This window comes from Myodes glareolus, chromosome X (genome assembly GCF_982192425.1).
Source record: "Myodes glareolus chromosome X, mMyoGla1.1, whole genome shotgun sequence".
Lineage (NCBI taxonomy): Eukaryota > Metazoa > Chordata > Mammalia > Rodentia > Cricetidae > Myodes > Myodes glareolus.
Genome location: NC_142053.1, coordinates 80,325,780 through 80,343,813, shown reverse-complemented (window position 1 = coordinate 80,343,813; position 18,034 = coordinate 80,325,780). Strand labels below are relative to the sequence as shown.

The 18,034-nt window shown below is 43.9% G+C and overlaps 1 pseudogene across 1 annotated transcript; it reads right to left on the bottom strand.

Annotated features, from left to right (window-relative positions):
* Window positions 1-10,240: 10,240 nt before the first annotated feature.
* Window positions 10,241-13,528, bottom strand: LOC125389322 (polycomb group RING finger protein 6 pseudogene; annotated as a pseudogene). Its single transcript, XR_015000320.2, has 3 exons — window positions 11,676-13,528; window positions 10,787-10,872; window positions 10,241-10,570 (listed from the first exon to the last, which is right to left on the bottom strand). The product of XR_015000320.2 is annotated as a polycomb group RING finger protein 6 pseudogene (transcript).
* Window positions 13,529-18,034: the final 4,506 nt, after the last annotated feature.

Below are 18,034 nucleotides of genomic sequence, written 5' to 3'. Positions count from 1 at the left end.
TAATCTACACTGTGAAGGACACACAGACCTTCAGCTTTTTCCCTATTTCAGTAAGAGATCATTAATGCCATTGATGGACAGGGCGGCATGGTGGGGCTCTTTGGAAAGATAAGGCCCACATGGCCGCGTGAGGGTCCCTTATTATCATTTTAGAGGAAAGAAGTCCCACACCATGTGACTGATGGATGTACTTGCTGTCTCATCCTGACTGGCAGTGGGGAAGAAGGGAGCCTATTAGCCTGGGGCCTATAAACTGAAGCAGCTATGAGGGTGGAGAGAGCAAGAATCTAGAAAAACAAGTTATTGGAAGAATGTTACAAAATAGCATGGCCCTGACTAACATTCCTGAGTTTGGTTTCTCTCAGACAGCTGCTAGAATACCATAGATGGTTCGTTTTCAAAGGTGCATCAAGCTTTAAGTCCAGCAGCAAAGGAGCAGAAAACACTAGTCCCTGCCAGCACCTTCTAATGCCTGATCGTCTGGCTATTCTCTACCCCCAAACTCTGCTAAACTACACCCGCCACCACCACCTAGAAGTGGAGAGAATTAAATTACTCAGAGCTAAGCTTGCCTGCAAGGTTATGCATCTGATAAGCTTTCAAATAAACAAAATGTAAAATGTAGAGATGAACCCACCCACGCACACCTTTTGGTTGGGGGAAAAATAAACAAATGCAAGGCAGGGAAAAATAATACCTAGATGAAATGTTAAGAGTGTGTCCTTCTGAGGGAAGGTCACGTGTTGAGGTGTAGAAATTTCATGCACTCAGTCAGCCCATCTGCCGGTCCAGACTGACGCAAAGTCATAAAGTAAAACACTTTGTTTTCACTTCTCTGAGTTTCCAACACTCTTTCCCCCCTTTTTTTTATTAGTTCAATTTCCTACAATGTATTTTGATCATATTCACCCCCTACTCTTCATTCCTTTTAGATTTATTCCCCCAATCCTACCCACCCAACTTTGTTCCTATAAAATCATTCGGTAATCTTTTCTTTTTCCCCTCAAGACAGGATTTTTCTGTGTAGCCTTGACTGTCCTGGAACTCACTCTGTAGAGCAAGCTGGCCTAGAACTCTGCTTCTGCCTTCTGAGTGCTGGGATTAAAGGCATGTGCCACCACTGCCAAGCCCAGTACTCTTATTATAATGTGAATACCATTATTTCTCACAACAGGTGAAGGGGTGGGCACAGCTGTCATTCTGGTAACTCTTTTCTCTGGACAAGAGTGGCATCCTTATCAATGGGACCTTGTGTGTGTGGTTGGGGGAGTGGGTGTTTTAAGACAGGGATGCACTGTGTTGCCCTGGTTGTCCTGGAACTCACTCTGTAGACCAGGCTGGCCTCAAACTCAGACATCTGCCTGCCTCTTCCTCCTGAGTGCTGGCATTAAAACTGTGCACCACTACTGCCTGGCCGGTCTCAGAAATTTTGAAGGAGAAAGATTCTGTGCAAGAGAGGTCCTTCCTCAGTTGTCTCCAAGCCTGCTAACATTTGTCTAGCTAAACAGTATTCTCCCCTCAAGAGTTGAGACCCTAAAATTATTTAGAATATGGACATCAAGTCAATCTAGCTGCTTCCAGCTGACATTGGGATTATAAAGGGGTTTAGGGTCTCTAGTCCTGCTGACTTCCAGGCAATGGAGGATGATCGAGGAACTCAGGTAGATGAAATTGAATTGCTGTAGGACCATATGAGTATGGATCAACTGTAAATGAGAGGAAATAAAATTTGAACAGAAGTTGAGCACATAAGGTCCAGAACTGAGTACATTGACTATTAAGACTGTAACAGATTTAACCCATTTCACTATGAAGACCCAGAGATACGATTATGAAGCAAGCAAAGGATGGTGCTGGTGAGCGCTTATATCTCTAACCGAGTCTATGGCGTTGGGTGAGCAGCCATGATCATCCTGATTGGATGTCATCTTTTCTGCTGCTGTCCCCTAACTACAAGGATAACCTCCAGGATAATGCCTGTACCTCTGCCTGCTATGGGAGGGAGACTGTTGAGAGAAATTCTGTTGCCAGATAGAAACGGAGGAAGCTCTTCTCTAAAATGCACAAAACCTATGATTTGGCAGTGTTTGAATGATCAAACATGGTGAGGTATAGGCTGGAGAGATGACTCAGTGGTTAAGAGAACTTGTGTTCTTTGTTCTGGTGGAAGCTTCACCCACCAAGCCTCCTCCCCCATCTCTGACCCCTCCCCCAGAGAGGATCAAGACCACTGGCACAGGATATTTAAACTGTGCCCCCAGAAAGCAGAGGTGTGGTTTTCCAGTCTCTCTTTCCTGTCTCTTCTCTGGGGTGCTGGAAAATCACCCAGGAGAGTTGTATCCATTAAACCTGGGTCTTTTCTAAATTTGGCTTGATGGGGTCTGGTTTGGATTGCTGCATGGGCGGAGAGGCTTATGGGGTGCAGAAACTTTTCATTCTTCTAGAGGACTCAAGTGCAGTTCAGAGCACCATGTCAGGTGACATATAACTCCAACTCCAGGGCATCCAACACCTTCCTCTACCTTCAGTGGCACCCACACACATGAATCATGTATTCACACACATACATATACGAATGAAGGAATGAAGTTAAAGTACAGAAATAAATTTTTAAAATGCTTCTTAAATAGTGTTATAATTTCATTTTCTCTGTTTTGTGTAATCAAAAAGATTTTGTTTGCTAGTTGTAATGTGCTATTATTTCCTTATATAAAATCTACATTTAGATTGCATTTGTAAAAGAATATGAACATGAGTCTTAATAATGTACCAAAAATATATTGCTGTTTGTTGAAGTTTTGAGTTATTTAAAGGAAGACTGGTTTCCTAACTATGTATCAATTCTGAAAATTTCTAGTTACTATTCTGAGCAATTGCTATTTTGCAAAGTTCATGTTGACTTGTTATGACTTGTAGGACTTGTATTCTAACATGGTCAAAGCATGTTACAGTAGAAGGCTTTAGTCACTAGTGAGATGCTAAAGTAAATTTTCCTTTCATCCTTCTATAGTGGTGAGGGTGTGGGAACATGATCTTTTTAACAAATCTGTGTATTTTGCATCTCTATGGATCAGGTAAGAATTCTGACTAATGATTGTGATGAGGCCATTCAGTGAGGTGTTAGGTTGGTCCTCATTGCAAATTCATCCATTGTGATCAGACTTCTTAAGCTCCTTAAACTCAGGAAGTAAACAGCTCAATTGTCCTTTTCACTGGGGGCTGGGAGCAGCTGAAACTACAGAATCCCTGCTGACATCAATCCATTTAGAGAACTCTGAAAATACAGGCATATTTAATTTTTTTTTTGATTTAACTTGTACTTTCCAAATAGCTTTTTTTTTTCTTAGTTGAACATCTGTCAGCCCTGTGCCCCAGGCAAGCCTTACCTGTTGGCACTATTTCTGTGGCATTTATGTTCACTTCTTTTCCTTGTACCGTGTTCTTAAATTCTCATGGTATTTAAAACTTTCTCCTAGCTGGTGCAAGGTCAGTTATTTTTAAAATTATATAACGATAGTTTTCCAGTACCGTGAACTCTGTATGACTAGGAACTTAATAAATGAACTAAATGTGGCTGCTTGCAGTGTTGATCAGCTCTTCCCACATCTGTCCATTTCTCAGGCTTTCTATTCCCTGATACACAGCAGTATTAAATTAGGGTAATCTGTAGTCTTCCAGTAGCTTTTGTGTTCAAGTGAAAGGAAGAGACACACACACATCTTTAAACTAAAAGCAAGAAGTGATTAGGATTAGTGGGAAAGGCATGTCAAAATCTGAGATAGGGTCTTTATGAATTCTAGGCCAGCCTGGTCTACAGAGTGAGTTCCAGGACAGCTAGGGCTACACTACGGAAACCCTGTCTCAAAAGAAAAAAAAAAAGATCTGAGATAGGGATGGAGGGATGGAGGGATGGAGGGATGGCTCAGTGCCTCTACAGCAGTCAGACTGCTCCTGGGCACTCCTTTTCTCACTTCTACCAAAGTCTCCTTCTCTTCCTCACTTTTTAGCTCTTCCCATGGCTTTTAAGTTCTTAGATCCCAAGAAGGGCCCTTTGGCACACACCTAACTTGTACTTTCCTTTCGGTGCTACAGCTATAAGAAACGGCAAAACTGGTGCACATCTTTAATCCCAGTACTCAGGAGACAGAGACAGGCACATCTCTGTGAGTTCGAGGCCAGCCTGGTCTACAGAGCAAGTTCCAGTACAGCCAGGGCTGTTACACAGAGAAACTTTGTCTCGAAAAACAAGACAAGACAAAACAAAAGAAAAAAATAAAAAGAAAGAAAGAAATGACAAACCAGCATCTCTATCTCCTTCTTTCTTTTATCAAACATACCTGCCAAATCAGAGGCTAACCAGGAGAATTTGTCTGCCTTTCCTGTAATTCCTCCTTTACACTAACAGGCTCCAGGCCCTGCCTCATTTGCTATGTAGAAGCATTTCTTCTACATAGCAGCAGCTAGACAACCTCCAGAGGTGTTTGCGACTTTTCTGTACTATTTCTAGGCTCAAAGTCTAAAATTTACTCTAAATCTTTCACTGTTCTCAGGGCATCTCCACAGTCACACATTAGATTCCACTCATCAGACAAGCATGCCACCCCAAACCACAGAGATGACAACTGCTTTCCTGGGCTTCCTCTCACACCCCAACTCCCGATGTCTCTCTCTGTCTTAGGTACTTATTTCACCACTCCTAGCAGGAGCCATGCAACCACTCCCATGGCAAAAAGGCACATTAGCAAGCACCCCATGAGTTGGGAGGTGGAGTAGGGTTTGGGGGTGAGGATTCTGCTGCATGAAATTCACTCCTCAGACGAGCTCCCCACCCCAGCTTGCTCAGCTTCCTTTGCATGTCTTGCTATCTATAAACAGGACCATGCAATAGCTCCTCCCCAACGTATCCTTGGTTCTGTCAAGTCCCTGTTGGGTCACCAAGTTTGTTGTGACAAACATTTCCTGGGGGTATGCACCAAAGTCCGACCTGGTGATCCAGTTATGAGCTTTGAATTGGGGTTTCTAACAGGAGTATGGGTGAGTGGTTAGTTAAGGGATTTACTCAAAAGTAGTGAATCCTTCAGGAAAGCTGCCTCTCTGGAGCTCTGCAAAACTTGCAAGAGCTCATCTAGCCGCCTCCTGGCAGCTAGTCAGTCTCCTCCAGCAGTTGTTTACTGCTTCTGTAAAGCTGGGGAGCAGACTTTCCGAGTCTTGCAAGTTTCTATTTGCAAATAACCCCTGTGAAGCTCTCTCCCTCCTGGAAGCAATGTTTCCGTTTTCAGGAAACTGCTACAAACCTTCAGGAGCAAGTGGCAGTATGATCTGATCGGGATCATGAGAGTGGGGCAGTTGATGGGAGCTAGTGGCTAATGTCCTTCAACTAGACAGTTCAGAGATAGATGCCATAAGGCCACTCAGAACACCCTTAAGGGTTCCTAATTTATTTGTAGCAGGGTCAAGTTAAGCACGTGTTCTTGTGTAGCTAGAATGCTGGCGTTGTAATGGCTGTCACCACAAAGGCCGCCGAGCAGAGGCAGAAATTGAATCTTCAAGATGCGCTTTACTCAAAGAGCCAGCAGTCCGAGAAGGTAGATCTTGAAGCAAAACAATCAAAACAAAAGAACCGTGGTCTCTCTGGGGCACACACTGACGAAGGAGGCAGGTAAAGGGCAAGAAAGGAGTCAGTCATTCTGCAGCTTAGTCTTGCCCCTCTGCTCAGGTGGCCAGGCACATTTCTGAGACTTGTCTTGATACCATCCCTGGCATTCTTTTCTCTCATTCTGTGGATTTCTGGGCTCAGACACATGAACAAACGCCAAATCTAGTTCGTTTTTGCTGATAACGTATGACAGGGCAAGACAGTGCAGTGCTTTCTCCACCTGGGGTTCTTGCTGAGGCCATTTCAGTTTTAACGTGAATTTCTCTCCTTGATGGAGAATCCTGTGGAAAATCAGCCAACTCTATTCTAAGATGCCCCAGCTAATTAGTCTTAGCTTCTGTTCAGCTACCTGCGGCTGCCGAGTGAGATACCAGGGTGCAGATTCTGTTTTTAGAAGCCTTTTGCTCTAAATGCTCAGGGCTACACTTTTGTCCTGAATACCTGAGTGTAGCCTAACTGGCTGGAAGAAAGAATTTCAGCTGGAAGCTGGGTGGTGGCGGCGCACGCCTTTAATTCCAGCAGAGGAATCCAGGCTGGCGGATCTCTGTGAGTTCGAGGTCAGCCTGGTCTACAAGAGCTAGTTCTAGGACAGGCTCCAAAGCTACAGAGAAACCCTGTCTCCAAAAAAAAAAATAATAATTTCAGCTGGCTATGAACTGGCTGAGTGGTCATCTCTGGGGTCATCCCTGTAAAAGTCAAGCTGTATTCCTCCAGGGGCATCTGTCCTAGGAGAGGGGAGTTAAGTAAACAAAGGGTTAACACCACTATATAAGTTAGTCCATTAACATACACATGCAAATTCCTTCCTATAATCTAAAGTACAATGTGCCCATACAATGCAGAATGTAAAGTGTCCCAATCCATCCCTCCTGTCCCCTATCATTTATGTTGACTTTGCTTCCTTTAACACTTCTCTATACTTCATTCTGTGCTCAAAATAAGTCCCAAACAAACTATCTCAAAGCATTTTTTTCTACTTTATGGTACTGTGTAATGGAAGCGATCCTTACTAATTAAAAAAATTAAAAGCAAGAATAAAACCCTCTCAAATGGCACATACCTGTAATTCCAGAAACTCAAGGCTAGCTTCAGCCACATAATGAGTTTGAGGCCAGTCCAGGCTATATGACACCCTCTCAGGAAAAAAACTAAAGTATAGGTTTTACCCGAAATGATGCATATCAGAGAGTTACTGACAGCCACACTAACTAAGCCAACTAAGAATATGAGTCCTGAGGCTGAAGAGATGGCTCAGAGTTTAAGAGCACTGACTGCTGTTTCAGAGGATCCGGGTTCAATTCCTAGCACCCACGTGGTGACTCACAACTGTCTGTGATTACAGTTACAGGGGACCCAACATCCTTACACAGGCATACACACAGGCAAAACACCAAGGCACATACAAGAAGAAAAGAAAGAGTGTGAGCCCTTTACTAATGGCCCCATCAAGAGTAGGCTAACACTTCCAAAATGTCTCTTGGTGCCAAAACTCAGGGGTACAGTGTTTCTAAAGAGAAAAAAAAAACCATAAAAATTACATCAGCGTTCAAGGAGGGTGGGGATTGGAGTAACCTTGCAGCATCTGTCTTTTTGCAGAACTTAGCAGCATTTTCCAGGCACAATGCAATTATTTTTGATTTAGGTTTTCTCTAGTTATTTTAGCTTTATGTTTTAGCTCACATAAGCATTAATTACTTTGGTTAACACATTTGGGCAATGGTCAGGGTCACAGAAAGTTCCAGAGTGTTGCCAGGGCAGCTGTGGCTATGGGGGTGTGTGGCAGGAGGATGCTATCTAAGCAGACACGAAATGGAGTCAGGACTAGACGTCATCACTTTAGTCACTTCATCATTCAGGCCTGGTAAAAACCTACAAATGACTGTCACTGAGAAAGCAGTTCAGGCTAGGCAATGGTGATGCACTCCTTTAATCTCAGCACTTGGGAGGCAGAGGCAGGTGGATCTGTGAGTTCAAGGGCCAGGGTGGTCCTCTTACAGAGCCAGTTACAGGACACGCAAGGTTATATGGAGAAACCCTGTCTCAGGGGGAAAAAAAAAAAAACAGAAAAAAACTGGCTTAGTGGTGGTCTTTAATATTAGCCCTAGGGAGGCAGATCTTTCTCCCTCATTTGTCCTGACCACCTTCAGTTAGCAAATTGTAATGAATCCAACATCCTTGGGGCAGGAGAGCAGCAGCAGCTCCTCCTTAAGGAGCCAGTCTGTTTTCCACATTGGCCCAACTATCCCTGACCTTGCTTCACCCAGTACCCACATTAAAAAACAAAACAACAACAGCAACAACAACAACAAAAAACCACCTGTATACTCCCAACAAGGGAGAAGTTGGAAGTTGGAGTTAAGCAGGTAGGCAGCCAAACAACCCAAGCGTGAGCCTTCAGAAAATGAGAGACCCTATCTCAAAAAACAAGGGAGAACATTAGCCTATAGTCAAGGCCTGGCACTGACTTGTTATTACGTTGTGATGCATCAGTTGCTGCTTCAGTTGGTGGAGCTTTGAGTTGTAGGACACTGGAGGTATGTGAGCCCCACCTTTGGCCAGATCTGAATTAAACTGTAGGTCGTTTGATTTGGCTCTTCAAATTTGAAACCAGTAAGTATCCAAACCAACTTTGAATCCAAGTATGTACCTTTATGAAAATTTACTTCTCTTTTATGGATGCATGAGCATAATCTATCCGGTACTAGATATTAAAACGCTGTATACTTATAATGGTTTCAGCTTCCCGTTTGTCTCCTCTAGTGTTTGCTTACAGAACGGTAAGTAATCTGGAGGAGCGCTGTGCTCCCCACATGTGGTGTTTACTTAGTAATTAAAGTTCAGAATTTATCTTTTTAAAAGATTTTTTTGAAATGGACATCTGTGTTTTGCCTACATGTGTGTCTGTGTGAGGAACTGGAGTTACAGACAGCTGTGGGCTGCTATGTGGGTGCTGGGAATTGAACCTGGGTCCTTTGGAAAAGGAGCTATTGCTTCAGCCCCCAGAATTCCGTTTTTCCCTTGGGCATGAGGCCACAATAGCAGCAAGGTTTTTTTTTTGTTTTGCTTTTTTTTTTTTTTTTTTTTTTGGCTATTATTTCCTTTAGGTTCATAGGTGATGTAAGCTGCTTGTGTGTTCCCCATCCCCCACTCCTGACTTTTACCCTCAGAGTTTCAGGTTTTCCTTGATCTTCCTGGTTTCTAAGAGGAAATGCAGGAGAGGAAGTTACCTGGTTCCTGCAGGCCGGAGTCTTCCTGTGACCCTTCCTCCCAAAGGACAGAATAAAAAACACGATTGCCTTCCCCCATCCTTTTAAGGCAGAATCTCTAGAGTAGCTTTGGTATCTAGGTGGCTTTAAAGAATATTTCCTCTATCTTGGGATGCTCACCCGACAACTTCCTAGAGTTTCCAGGGACTTCTCAAGTGGGTAGTGGTCTCCATTTGTGGGTCCCATAGTATCCAATGCTGGGCAGCCACTGCCTTCTCCAGGGGGACCCAGTGGATCTCCTCTGGTTTAGATCAAGTGTCCCCAAAGCAAGGAGGGCAGGATCCCTGTGCAAGGTCCTGAGCACCGTGCAGTGCACAGAGGCACTGGCCAGGCCTTTTCCATTCTGTACCCTCAGGCTCTCGGGGCAGGGGTGAGGACGAGATGGCCCCGCCGCCTTTAACAGGGAGCATTATGTCTTTTGTCATTTTCCCCTAGAAGCTGGCGGTGGATAGGTCAGGACGTGAGGAGACACGGGGCAAGGGAAGGCAGTGCCGCTCTGGCTGGTGAGGATTCTTATCTCTCTAGTCAATGGGACACTCTTATTTTGCCAGGCTGAAAATTCCAGCCTCATTTACTGCCTCACTAAGTTAGTAGGTGGACAGAATGTGAGCCCCTCTTTTGCAATCTGCTAGTCTTTGCGCCTGCCCAGTATCTACCTGATAGCTGTTTCCTGGAGCTTAACCCTTTCCCCTCTGCCTCACTGGAACAAGCCACTGGAGCTCAGACGGAACCTTGCGAGTAGACTCAATTTAGTTCTACTAGTAGTTCTTTTTCAAAATGACCAGTAGTACCATGTGGACACCTTCAATGGGATATGAACACTGGAAATTCTTGCGTTCTGGGAAGAATTCAGACCTTTTCATACCTATCCAGTTTAGCTGGGGAGTGGGTAAGATTTGACCAAGACAACACGACAAGCAGCAACAGTGGATAGCAACAGAGACACATCAGCAAGTCCCAGAGCCTTCCCACATGGTCTTAGTCAGGTAGGAGGGCCAGATAGCAAGCCAAATAAATCTGAACATGTCTTGTGATGCCTCTCAAGGCAGGGCATACACCTCCATGATAAGCTAAGTATTTATTTTCCTCTAACTTGAACTTGAGGTGTCTCCCTGGAGCCCTGTCTTGATAGAGCTCCAGAATCCATGGCTAGGAAAGATACCCTTATGACTCTTGACTGGCTCGGTTCCACTTTAGTTTTACCGGATAGCCACTACCTACAAAAGCCTTTACCCAGAAACTTTCTCTGCGGTGCGCCAGTCCAACATAACACAAGAGGGGCAGCACAAAACCAACACAGAGACACATGACACATGCATGAAGTAACAGAATCAGTTTATATGACTTTAAATTTAAGAGAAAAGACAACAACCTGAAGCCTGTATAATACACACTCACCTGCTCAACCAGTGGGCAGGGAAAAAGACAAGACAACCGAAACAAAACCCAAAAAGCAAAAACAACTAGGCAGGCATCGGTGCCAAAGCTCCATGGAGTCATGCTGTAAGCAAAAGGTCCTTCTTGCGGCCTGTCTGCACAGTGGATGCCAGCTATGGAGGTCTTCTAGTGAGCCAGGCACTTGTGAGCTGTCCCATTGAGAGGTAGACATCAGGGTGCTGTACCAATCTGAGTGCATCGCACTGAAAACCTGGAAGGAGACGGTAGTAGAAAATGTCGCCATCATTACTAATCCAATTTGTATTAAAATGCAAACTACAACATGCAACTATAATAATCCACTACAATTCACTAGCAGGTACCTCCATATCAACTGCAAATGCAAGACTATGGTGCTAGCTGTCTACTATTAGAACAAATAACTGATATAATCAGCCTAAAAAGAGAAAATGTTCATTTGGCTCACAGTTTCCATAGTTCCAGTCCATTGGTTCCTTGTTCCTGTTGATTTGGGACTGTGGTGAGGTAGCACAACATGAAGGGAGCATTCAACTCGTGGCCAAAAGAAGAGAACAGGGTGTCACAATGGACTTTCAAGCTTACACTCCTAATGCTCCCGTCCCCACTCCCAGCCTTCTCAAAGTTTTCAGCATCTCCCAATAGTGATGCCTGAAGGAGACTTTGAACTCCTGATCCTCCACTCTCCTTTCCCAAATTCGGAGATTACAGGCGTGTACCACCATACCCAGTGAGTTCACAAGTTCTTTACAATTACCACTCTTTGTCCAATGTTTAAAGTTTCCAATACGGACTTTAAAATTTTCCTTCTGTGAGACAGAGCCTGTAAGGTATCTTTTAGAAAGCATCAGGATATGAATTTGGGGGGGGGTATAAAAAAGACTGTTTAAAATTGAATTCTCTACATTAAAGTGAGCTTACAAACAACCTTATTTTTTAATTCCAGTGACAAAATAACAGGAAAACGGACAGCAAACATTAAATCAGTAAAACTGACTTGCTGAAGAAACAATAAGTAAGTACTCTATAAACATCTGAAGTTAAATTGAATTTTTCTATTTCACAAGTGGTACCATTACCATCACAAGGTATCAGCAATCATTCTACAGGGATCTTTGCCTGATGTCACACTACACCAGTAGCACAGATAGCAACAATGGTGTGTATGCAACATATATATTTAGTTTAATGTATATTTAATAACTTATATATGTATAAGTCAAGAAGAACACCTCTTATTTTAAGGCATGTTAAGAAGTCTTACTATACTGAAGGTTTTGGTTTCAGTTATACACCCTACTGGAGGCAGTTTCTTCCCCTAATATAGTAACTCCTACCTTTTAGAACTGAGTAACATCTCTTCAGGAGTGCTGTCAGTTACAAGAACAAGTAGCTTCAAAATATTACGGCAATATACAAAAGCAGCAAAAACAAATATAGTCTTTGTGAGTTTGCTCTGCAACTTAAGGAAGACAGGCCTTGAACCTCTTGTGTGCTGTTTTCCAAAAAGACGACCACTGGAAGTCAGCACAAACAGCAGAATTTCAACCAACTTGAAAGAGAGCAGGCTCAACCAAAGAGGAAACGGTCAACAACTTATCTCAACGTCACAGTTCTTGGAATCCCAAGGAATATAAAAAGTCATTGTTTTCTATCCCATAGTTCCAAGCTGTGCCTTAAATGTAGGATTCCGGATGCAGGAAACAGGCGTGTCAGAAACAGTACAAATTCTAGGGATTCCATGTTTCCTGGCACTCTTCAGTAAGATGCAGTTCTGCAGAGGCCTTCTTACTTTCTGTCCCTTCATACCGTCCCTCCTAGCAAGTCACGTTGGGAGGAGAAAGCACAATACCGTAATAAAGGACTAGCAGACCATCCTGCATCCCAGCATCCCCGACTGTACACTGGACTTCTTGCAGAGTTTGAAAGTCCTTCAGCAACTGCCCACCGCACATGATATCTACCCGATACACTGCAGCAAGGTCCATTTTTCTTTTGAGAAATTTTTTGATATGTCCAACGGTTGCTTTTCCTGAGACTCGCACAAATTTCATCTGGAGTGGTTTAAAATGTTCAATGTCTGCATTAGTACCCATAGACTCCAGGACTAAAGACGTATCAAGTTCATATGAATGAACACAGGATTCTACAACTCCCTTAGTGTTCCCTGCGCTTGAAGGGCCTGGCTGCGGACAATTTTCGTTGTAGAATTCATGCCTTTGCTTTTCTTCTTTTTCCTCTAGACCTGCCACTAATTTGTACACTATGCTTTGTAATTGTGGATCCAACCTCAGGTTATTATGAGGTTTGGCCTCATGCACTACAGTGTTACACTTTGGACATGTGTTGCTATGTTCAAAATGTTTTATGATGCAGCTTTTACAGAAGCTATGGAGACATTCTGTGATGGTTGCTGCATCTATTAAGTAGCCTTTGCAAATGTAACAGGAGATGTAGGGAGTCAGCTGCGAGAGAGGAATGAGGTGCTCCTCCTGGTTGGCTCCCTCCCACTCCAGGTTAGGAAGCCTGGATCCTGAGCGGCATTGAAGCCTTGTCTTGCTCCCTGTCAAACGGCCCTGCGTGGCAACTGAGTGCGCCCTGGCAGTTACAGGAGTTGAGGCCTGGAGTGGGGGTGGCAAGGCCTCTGTTCCCTCCACTCTGGCAGCATCCAGGCTGCCCTCTGGGTCCACTCGGTCACCTTCCATGGCTGATTGGGCAGAGCACAAACCTGTAGATTAGAGACAAACCAGGACGTGAAACCACACAGGAAGGTGAGACTGAGATGAGGCGAGGCGACCGAGATGCAAGGCTAGACCGTGGGTCCAGATGAGACCTCGAGGAGATGACCGACCGTGAGACTCAGAGACTCGGGAGGCTGAGCACGAAGCCAAGGAGAACAGAGCAGATTAAGGATGACAACATGTCCCGTGCTAAGGCCAAAAGGGCAGAGAGGAAGCAAGCAGAGCAGAGAAGCAAACGTTTGCTAACCCGCAAGCCACTAGGCAAAGGAAGGAGAAGAAGCCAAGCATGGAGTAGGCGAGGCAATGTGGGGAGCCAATGGAGAAATGTTGTCTAAGCCAATCACAAGTTGCGATGCTCAGGACGAGCGCCAGCCTTTCCAAAGGCTTCTTGCTTCACAGAGGGGAGGTGTATGTACGCGTGTACTTGGCCGGGGGATTGGGAGGGGCACTGGGAGGAGTGAAGGGAGTAGAAGCTGCGGCCTGGATGAATTGTATGAGAGAAAAATAAATTAAAAAAATAATTTTAAAAAAGTGCACTAAAATAGTATTCCTGCCTAAGATTCTGTTTGCCTTAATTTATGCGCTCAACACTGAGCTGGATCTCAAGTGATGTTGCATTAGGAATAATAATGATTTCCCGGGCTGGAGAGGTGGTTCAGTGGTTAAGAGCACTGGCTGCTGACCTGAGTTCAATTCCCAGCACCCGCAGGACAGTTTACAGCTGTAACTCTAATTCCAGAACTTTCCCACAGACATGGATGCAGGCAAAACACCAATGTTTATAAATCAATCAATCAATCAATCAATCTTGCCAGGTGGTGGTTGCGCTTGCCTTTAATCCCAGCATCCCAGCACTGGGAGACAGAGGCAGGTGGATCTCTGAGTTCAAGGTTAGTCTGGTCACAAGGCAAGTTCCAGGACAACCAGAGCTATTGCACAGAAAGATCCTGTCTTGAATCCCTCCCCCCCAAAAATAAATAGATGAATAAATAGATAAATAAAATAATAAATAGCTCTTTTAAGACACACACAATCAAAAAACATAATGATTTCTAACTGAGCACCAAATATATGCTCCTCTGGGGAATCACATTTATCCAAGATTATTTTTGATAGGGAATGTGATATTCCTGTTTTGAAACCTGTAAATTTATTTATTTTGAAGAATGATATATTGACACAGTATGAAAAGCTAATTGCTGTTTGAGGACTGCCTACATAAGTCTTTTCTTTTTCATTTTTGAGACACTGTTTTGCTCTGCAGCCCAGGCTGGCCTTGAACTTAAGGTTCACCTGCCTCACCCTCCAGTGCTCTAGGATTGACAGGTATGTGCCACCACACACGACCTTATTTCTTTAATCAGAGCTCTTTTCACTGATTTGTAGGCATTTTTTAAGATTTATTTATTATGTATACAACATTCTGCCTCCATGTATGCCCACAGGCCAAAAGATGGTACCAGATCTCATTACAGATGGTTGTGAGCCACCATGTGGTTGCTGGGAATTGAACTCAGGATCTCTGAAAGAACAGCCAGCACTTCTAACCACTGAGCCATCTCTCCAGCCCCGATTTGTAGGCATTTACTTTTGTTATTAATAATCATTAATATGTCTATCAAATACTTTGTCTCAATGTGTAGGTTTCATTTTTCGTTTTCTTAATTGTGTTCCTGTTTGGTTTTGAGACAGAGTCTGGAAATGTAGCCCTGAATGACCTAGAACTACTAGACAGTCTTCTATATCCAGGGTGGTGGGATTAAAGACATGCACCACTAAGCACAGCTGTTTTGTGTCCTTTGATGTACAGAAATTTGGTTTTGTTTTTAGGGACAGGGCTTAATGTAGTCAAAGATCAAATTAAAGATGACCTTAAATTGTTGGTCTCTGGCTTCTGTGAACTTTTAGTTTTGCTCTCTGACTTGATATTGTATCTAAGAAATCATCCCCAACTATAATGTTGAGAAGTTCCTCTAGTATTTACTTGTTAGCATTTATGGTTGTAACTGATCTATTTTAGTTTTTCATACATTTTTAGTTCCTTGTATTTGACACTGTGTGTATGATGTCTGTATGTGCTTCCCTGTTTGTGTGCACTAGAGATTGATATCAGATGTCTTCCTCAATCACATTGCACCTTATTTTTTGAGACAAGGTCCATAACTGAACCTGAAGCTTGCAGTTCCAGTGGCGCTGGTTGGCCATTGACTCTGGGATCCACTTATCTCTGCCTCCCCAGCAATGTTATTCCAGATGTGTGCCATCGTGTTCTCATGTGGATTCTAGAGATCTGGATCCAAGTACTTGTGCTTCTACAGCAAGCGCTTTACCTACCAAGCACTTTACCTACCAAGCCATTTCCCTGGCCCTTGAGTTTTTTGTTTTTTGTTTATTTTGTGTTGTTTGTTTTTTGTGAGACAGGGTTTCCCTGTAGCTTTGGATCCTGTCCTGGAACTAGCTCTTGTAGACCAGGCCGACCTTGAATTTACAGAGATTCACCTGCCTGTGCTTCCCAAGAGCTGGGATTAAAGGTGTGTGCCACCACCATATGGCTGAGTTCATTTTTTATATCATGGAAGATAAGGACCCTACCTCATTCTTTTGTATGTGCACAGGCTGCTTAGCCGAAAACCTTTGTTTTTGAAAGTATTCTTTTCCCATTAAGTTGTCTTGGCACTCTAGTTAAAAATTACTTGACCACACACATGAGGGTTAATTTCTGGGATGTTTATTTTAGTTATACTAACTACTTTCAGTGGGGAGATTATTTTTTTCTGTCCATTCAGTACTTTTTTCCCAATATAATATTTTTATTGATTATTTAGAAATTTCACATCTTGCATCCCAATCATCCTCACTTCTCAGTCTTCCCAGATCTGCCCCCGACCCTTGTGACCTTCTCCCCAAAAAAGAAGAGAAAAACAAAACTAAAGAAAGCAAAAACACAGCCGGGCGGTGGTTGTGCACGCCTTTAATCCCAGCACTCGGGAGGCAGAGGTAGGCAGATCTCTGTGAGTTTGAGACCAACCTGGTCTACAAAGTGAGTTCCAGGACAGGCTCCAAAGCTACAGCAAAACCCTGTCTCAAAAAATCAAAAATAAAAAAAAAAAAAGAAAAGAAAGCAAGCAAGAACACAAGTCCAGTTTGAGTTTGTATATACTGTATATATACTGCCTATACAGTGTATACACTGGAGCAAGGTTAAACTCCCTGTGTTCAGCCCCTTAAAGATAACTGAGTTCTTCCCCGCTCACACCCCTGTCAGAAACCCTCGTTGTGAACTACACTTCAGCATCCTTATTATACTTTTAAAGAATTCTCTTCCATGGTTTCCTCTCTAGGCTCTTACTTTTTGAGGGTGGAGGTGGGGAGGGAGTAGGGGTTGTCACAGAAGCTTTCCACAAGGTTTCCGGTGAGCAGCATGGATCACAGACATTTTCATGGCTTCTCGTAGTCAACACGTGCCAGAGACTTCAGCACGATCTGGTGGCAATTATCTCCGTTGTGCCTCTACTTTCGCACACCACTCCATTCCTCCATCTTTCTTACCTCTCCATTCATCGTAGTGGCATTGGAAACTGCAGTGTGTCACACAGTATAGATATTTTGCCCAAACAGCATTACGTCAAGTATTCATGAGAATCAGTGTTTGATCTGCTTCAAGGTTTCTGATATCTGAAGCCCTGGACCAAATACTGGACCGTTGCTGAGACTTGTCTGGACAGCCTGCTGTTGCCCAGAGTCAGGGTGATGTTACAGGGAGGCAGGCCGTCCAGGTGAAGGTTCCCTGCGAGCTCTTGGCTGCTGCACACTTCCCAGCCCTCAATGCCTGCCGCGACAGGCTTGCCACGCTCGAGTCTGTGCTTGGAACAGCTCCATTACCCTGAGCAGCATGGAATGCAGGCACAGCAGCTAAGTGCTAGGGTCTGGCTGGTGGGCTAGGGCAAGCCCTATTCAGTAATGACATGTTTCCAAGGGAGCTCCAGGCTGCTGCACACCACTCTGTCCTATGTGCCAGCAGCTGGGCATGCATGTTGTGCTTGTAGGCTTTGGGCTGCACAGTTGCCCCACGCTTTCTGTCTCCTAGCAGGGTAAGCAGTGCATGCTTCCTGGTGGGTCTAGGGCCTGCCCTAATCAGTATTGAGTTGTTTCTGCAAGCATGACTTTTGTGCTTGCAGTCTGCCAACTGAGACACCTTGGCGATGGGTGTAGATTTGTCATTCTCTGCTGTTCACGGCTCTCTCTTTCGCCATTTTTCTTTCCAGCTTTGTGAGTCTACTTTTTAAACACATCTTCCCATAAGACTTACTTTTTTTCCCCTTTTTAGGTTGTTCTGAAGCTTTTGTGTACTCAGTCGCGTCACTCTTCAGAGCTTCCATGGATCTCTCAGACTCACGGAGCGCTCCGAGTCAGCCACCTCTGTCTCTCTTTTTTCCTTCAGTGGGAGATTTCTTAAATTCCCAATGTATCAAGTTTAATGTATAATTGCTGATCATTGTAAGTTTAATTTTTCCCTCTTTGTCTTATAACACCTAGACCACATACAGAATAGGTACTGTGCATTGACTATAGCTGATGGGATGTTTTTCTTCTCATTCCTCAGAAACCAGAGCTTCATAGCTTCATCAAGTTCTCCCTCAAACCACACTACAAAATATTCTCTCTCAGCCGGGCAGTGGTGGCTCACACATTTAATCCCAGCACTTGAGAGGCAGAGCCAGGCAGATCTGTGAGTTTCAGGTCAGCCTGGTTTACAGAGCAAGTTACAGGACAGCTAAGACTACAAAGAGAAACACTGTCTTGGAAAACCAAAAACCCAAAAACAAAACCAAAAAACCCTCTCTCCTTTCTTTCTCTCTGAGCGTGCATGTGTGTGTGTTTTCGCAAAGCAGGTGGAGATGGACCTCTGGCATTGAACTACATCCCCAGTCCTCATTTCTTTACTAACTCTGTCT